The following is a 5,935-nucleotide window of genomic DNA, read 5'->3' as shown; positions in this document are numbered from 1 at the left end:
CTTTGGGAGAGGAAGATCACTGTGGCCTCCTGGCCCCCAAATCCCGGGATTCAGGTGGAAACGAGCCTGGCTTTGGGAGACACGGCTCATTCCGGCCTCCACTCGAGCTCTGACCCCTCCAAGCTCTCCCAGGCCTGGATTTGCTGCCGCTGGAATGTCCCCCCTGGAATGTGCGGCCACGGAGAGGGTCGTGATGAGTCCCAAGGCTGCTCCCTTGGCTCTGGAATTCTGGGATCACCGGCTGAGCTTCCCAAGCCCGGCCCTGGGGCCGGTTGGGGGGGGTTTGGTTGGAGCCCCCCAGGCAGGGGGGGTGGGAGTTCTGCGGGTTTGGCTCCGCTGGGGATCCACTTCCAGCAGGAAAAGGAGCTTCCCTTGGCCCACCTGCTCTTCCCATTCCCGTCCCAGACTCCCCAGATAACCAGGAGAGGTGGATCAGGCCCTGGAATTTCCTCCTACCTTTGGGAAAGGTTGAGTGGCCGTGGGGGGATTTGCTGGAATCCTGGAATGCTTCGGATTGGGAAGGCACAACTCGAGGCTGTTTCCTTTCCCTTCCCTTTGTTTTCCCCCTTTCTCTGCTCTTTCCCCCCCTCTCCTCCTTTTTCCCTTCAGCTTTTCCATCACTTGGCATCCAGAGCTCACCAAAGGCTGCCATCCTGGCAGGAGTGGGAATTCCAGGCTTTCCCAAATCCAGCCCCTTTCCCCCTCTTTGTCCTTCTCAGAACAGCGTGAAAGAAATTCCTCTGCTCTCCTACCCCCATGTTGGGACCTCTCGAAGGTTTTCCCTGGAAAACATCATCCCATGCTTATGAAAAACATGGATCCAGGGCACTTTAAGTGGATGGAGGAGGCGGAAACCTCTTTGTCCTCCTTTTTTTCCCCCCTTTGGAGCAGATCCGAGGTCGTTCCTCTGCCCGAGGCAAACAAAGACAAATAGGATTTGGTGGAAAAGGGGAAAAAATAACCCCCAGGACAAGCAGGAGCTTCACAATCCCCGTGTCATTTGCCAAGGAAAACACGGTGGGAAGAGGCATCTGCTTGCAATGTCCATGGAAAACAAAGCCTGGATTCATTGTCCTCCTCCGAGGAGAACAGAGGACAATTGGCACCTGTTGGGATGAGTCACCTCCGAGGGGTGGGATGGGCCCATCCCGGGATTTGGAGCTGCCCAGCGGCTCCAAAGGGGGGCACGAAGGGCACTGGGGGGGTTGGAGGTCTCTCCCTTCAGGGCTGGAATGTTGGGAAGATGTTGGACCCTCCTTCCCACCCCTCCCCAGGGAATGTGAACAGTTGGAGTCCGAGCCCTCCAGGTCATTCCTTTATTTCGGAGTTATGCAACTGAGGAAAAGAAAATAGAAATAATAATAATAATAACAAATAACAATATAATGTTGGGCTGCTTTTACATATTTATTTATTTTCTCCGTGGTTGAATAATCAAGGATTTGAAATTCCCAGGTTTCCTCTGCCAGCACAAGGCCTAAAAACGCCCACCTTGTCACGGGACAGCTGAGGTTTCCTTCAGCTCCTCCAGCTCCAGAAATGCCAGAAACCCCAAATCCCGTCAGCTGGGATCGTCTCCCTCGTGTCCTGAGGACAGGAAATCCCACAGGGATATCCCAGGGAGACCTGGAGAACTCCCAGCTGGCTCCTGAGGGATGGGGTTTTGAGAGGATTATTCCCTTCTTCCTGCCTCCCCCACCTCCATCCCAACCTGGAGACGGGGGGACCCGCCCCAGGTGGGTAATTTTGGGCAACTTCCCGAAGAACTGGAGGGGAGGGAATTGGCCCAGGAGCTGGAGGAAGTTCAGGGAAGAGGGATGAGGCATCTGGGGGAACGGAGACTCCCGGAAGGATGAGATTGGAAGGCTTGGGCTTGTTTAACCCCCCAGGAAAGAGCCTCTGGCAGCCCCAAACCGGGAATGAATCCCAAGCAAGGAGGGGAACTGCAGGGAAACCTTGGCATGAGGGATAAAACAGAGGGAAAAGGGCTCTGGATCCATCCAGGTGTTGGTGCAGCTGGAGCAGCAGTTGAGGTCGGACCCTCCTCCCTGATCCTTCGTGTCCCCAAGGCTCAGGCTCATGGAATCAGGGAATTCCAGAGTGCTTTGGGTGGGAAGGGCCTTAAAGATGATCCAGTGCCAGGGGCAGGGACACCTCCCCCTATCCCAGGTTGCTCCAAGCCCTGTCCAACCTGGCCTGGGCCACTCCCAGGGATGGGGATTCCACAAGCTCCTTTCCTCCATCCCAAGTGAAATCCCTGGAGAACCAAACCCCGGGTTGGGATGGTTCAGAGGACCAGGGGCCATCCTCTCCTCGCCTTTTTCCTGGCACTGGGAAAACTCCCCTTTGGCGACCTCTGGGCACTTTGGGAACCCACAGCGAGGAATTCCAGGCCCTCACGTCCAAGTCTTCCCCCTTCCCGAGGAGGAACAGAGGCTGGAGAGGCTCTGGGGCAGGAAATGGCTCCCGGAGCGCTGGTGGGTGTACGAGACATGCCAGGCTGCCTCATTCCATGAAATCTGCTTCCCATTAAAGAGCAGCCGGAGCTCTGGAGCCCATTAAACGCTACTTTTCAGTACCAGGCTTTGATTCCAGCTGTTTGTTTTTATGGACGGGGAGCCGAGCGAGGGAAAGGGGAATAAAAGTGAGGAGAAAAAAAATAAAACGGCCGCTGGGTCGGAGGGTGGAAAAAAACCCCCTCAGGATTCCAAACACACCTTCCCTGCTCCTCCGGCCCCCTTTGGAAAAGCCCTCGTGGATGGATCAGCCTCTTCATCACCTCGGTGTGATGGAGATTCCAGACTCCCTGGTTGGAATGGGCCTGGTGTGTGCTCTGGGAAATGTGGGGTTTAAACTTCCCTGGGAATGACGGGCCGGAGCGGGGCCGGGAGCGGGGATGGGGATCCTGCATCCCAAAGGCCTCAGAACAGGGATAAACGGGGTGAAACGAGTTCAAAGTTCATTAATTAGGAAGGAATTGTCTGCTCTGAGGGTGGGGAGGGGCTGGGATGGAATTCCCAGAGAAGCTGTGGCTGCCCCTGGATCCCTGGAAGTGTCCGGGGCCGGGTTGGACGGGGCTTGGAGCAACGTGGGAGAGTGGATTTTGGGATTAAAGAGGATCCATTTGCCCGTGGTGGAAAGGGACCTGTGCCGACCTGGAGTCATGGAATCATGGAATGGCTTGGGAGGGACCTGAAAGCCCATCCAGTGCCACCCCCTGCCACGGGCAGGGACACCTTCCCCTATCCCAGGTTGTTCCAACGTGACCATTTCATTCCCAGAATGAAATCTCCCTTCAAGGGAAGCAAAGCAAGGGATGGGAGCCGCTGTTCCAGCTTATTCCTTTGGGAATAACGGCTCGGTGTCTGTTCCCACTGAATTCCTGCAGGGATTTCTGCCCTTCCAAGGGGAGCAGATTTCCCTCCCCTCCCTCCAGCAGGGCCCTTGGAAAAGCGGCTCATCCCTTTTTCCAGCCTCTGCGTCTATTTTTAAAGCTTCCCAAGGATGAAGAGCGGACAAGGAATTCAATCCCAGCTGCGAAGGGAAACGGGGAGAGAAGGTGCCAAGCAGACTTTGGGCTCGGCTTCAGGCACCGAACCCGCTCCTAAATGGGTTCCAGACGAGGAGGGACCCGCCGGGTCCCACAGCTGGGCCTCCAGATGTGCCACCCCCCCCTCCCTGGGACACTTCCCAGCCTCTCCGTGCTCCCGGTGCTGGGAGGATCCCGGGATCGGAGGTGCTGACGTGAGGGAGGGGGGGTTGGTGCTCCGGCCCGGCCTCTGGAGAGGTGATATTTTTGGGTGTGGGGAATGTCCCGACAGCTCGTTCCGGGTGAATCAGCGGCAGCTGCTCCCACCAGGATTCCAGAGGGCTTGGCCGGCGCTCCAGAGAGCCGGGTCGGAGAAGGCTGGGAGCAACCTGGGCTGGGGGGATGAAATTCCTGCCTGTGAGGGTGGGGAGGCCCTGGCACGGGTTGGGCAGAGAAGCTGTGGCTGCCCCTGGATCCCTGGGAGTGTCCAAGGCCAGGCTGGAGCAATGTTGGACAGTGGAAGGTGTCCCTGCCCGTGGCAGGGGGTGGAATCAGATGATCTTTCAGGTCCCTCCCAACCCATCCCATTCCATGACAATCACACCCCGGGAGCGATTTTGCCACACTCAGGCACTTCTGGGATCTCCCAAAGGGAAAATGCCCCGGGGCAGCCCCACATTCCCAGGCCAGGATCCTCACCAAGGAGAAAGCACCACCAGCTTTTGGGTGACGAGGCCTCGTGAAAACCAGGAGGAATTTCTCCAAACCAAATCTGGAATTTCTCCACGGATCCAGCGGAGAGAAGGAGACCCCGGGGCAGTTTCTCCCATAACCACCAGCAGCAAATGGAACCCTCAACCCCCCGAGGCAAAGCCTTCAAAGGGTCCCTGCTCTGAGCCCAGCAGAGAAGAGACAAGGACCTCAGTTTGGGGAGGGGCTGGAATGGAATTCCCAGAGAGGCTGTGGCTGCCCCTGGATCCCTGGAAGTGTCCAAGGCCAGGTTGGACAGGGCTTGGAGCAACCTGGGATAGGGGAAGGTGTCCCTGTCCAGGGCAGGGGGTGGGACTGGATGGGATTTAAGGTCCCTTCCCACCCAAACCATTTCAGGGTTCTGGAGCCCCTCTGCTCTGGAGCCAGGCTGGGAGAGCTGGGGGGGTTCCCCTGGAGAAGAGAAGGCTCCAGGGAGAGCTGAGAGCCCCTGGCAGGGCCTGAAGGGGCTCCAGGAGAGTTGGAGAGGGACTGGGGACAAGGGATGGAGGGACAGGACACAGGGAATGGCTTCAAGTTGGAAAAGCAGAGATTTGTGTGAGATATTGGGAAGGAATTCCTGACTGGGAGGGTGATAAGGGTCTGGGATGAATTTCCCAGAGAAGCTGTGGCTGCCCCTGGATCCTTGGAAGTGTCCAAGGCCAGGTTGGAGCAGCCTGGGTCAGTGGAAGGTGTCCCTGCCCATGGCAGAGGATGGAATGGGATGGGATTTAAGGTCTCTCCCAACCCAATCTATTCTGGCATTCCTTGATTCTCGCCTTTCCCAACCTCCCCCGCTGCCGGTGCCGGATGATCCCCATCAATCCCCCTCCTTCCCTGGCTCTGGGGTGTCTTCTCCACCTGGTCCCTCCGGGAGCACCTGGGAGCTCTTTGGGGTCGGGATTCCCGCGCCTGGGAGAGCTTGGGCTGAGAATTCCACACTGGTTTGGGATGGAAGGGACCTGAAAGCTCATCCACTTCCACCCAGGGACACCTCCCACCAGCCCAGGTTGCTCCAACCTGGCCTTGGACACTCCCAGGGATCCAGGGGCAGCCACAGCTTCTCTGGGAATTCCATTCCAACCCCTCCCCACCCTCCCAGCCAGGAATTCCTTCCCAATATCCCACCCAAATCCCTCCTTTTCCAGTTTGAAGCCATTCCCTGTGTGCTGTCCTTCCATCCCTTGTCCCCAGTCCCTCTCCAGCTCTCCCTGGAGCCTTCCCTTCTCCAGGCTGGACATTCCCAGTTTTCCCAGCCTGGCTCCAGAGCAGAGCAGCACTTCCAACAATATTTAATTTTCAATAATATTTAACAACTCTTTAATTCCTGCTTTGACAATGGAACTTCCCTCTTTAACCAGCATTCCCGAGGAGGATCCCAGGCTGTGCCTGAGGCTCAGGGCGTGTTTGCTGAGGGGATGGAGGAGGGAAAAACATGGATTTGAGTTGGATTTTCCCAGGGGAAGGGAAGGAAAAGGCGGTTTCGGGGCCGGGCTGGGCCATCCAAGAGCTCCGGACACATCCTGGGCAAGGGCTGAGGGGAAAAGGAGAAAACTAAAGAGGAAATGAGAAAATGAAAGGGGAAAGAAGGAAAATAAAGGGGAAAGAAGGGAAATAAGTAAAGGGAAAATAAGAAGGAATAATGAGAAAATAAGGAAA

This window comes from Lepidothrix coronata, unplaced genomic scaffold, assembly GCF_001604755.1.
Source record: "Lepidothrix coronata isolate B3197 unplaced genomic scaffold, Lepidothrix_coronata-1.0 Scaffold409, whole genome shotgun sequence".
Taxonomy (NCBI): Eukaryota; Metazoa; Chordata; class Aves; order Passeriformes; family Pipridae; genus Lepidothrix; species Lepidothrix coronata.
This window is presented reverse-complemented; position numbering follows the sequence as displayed.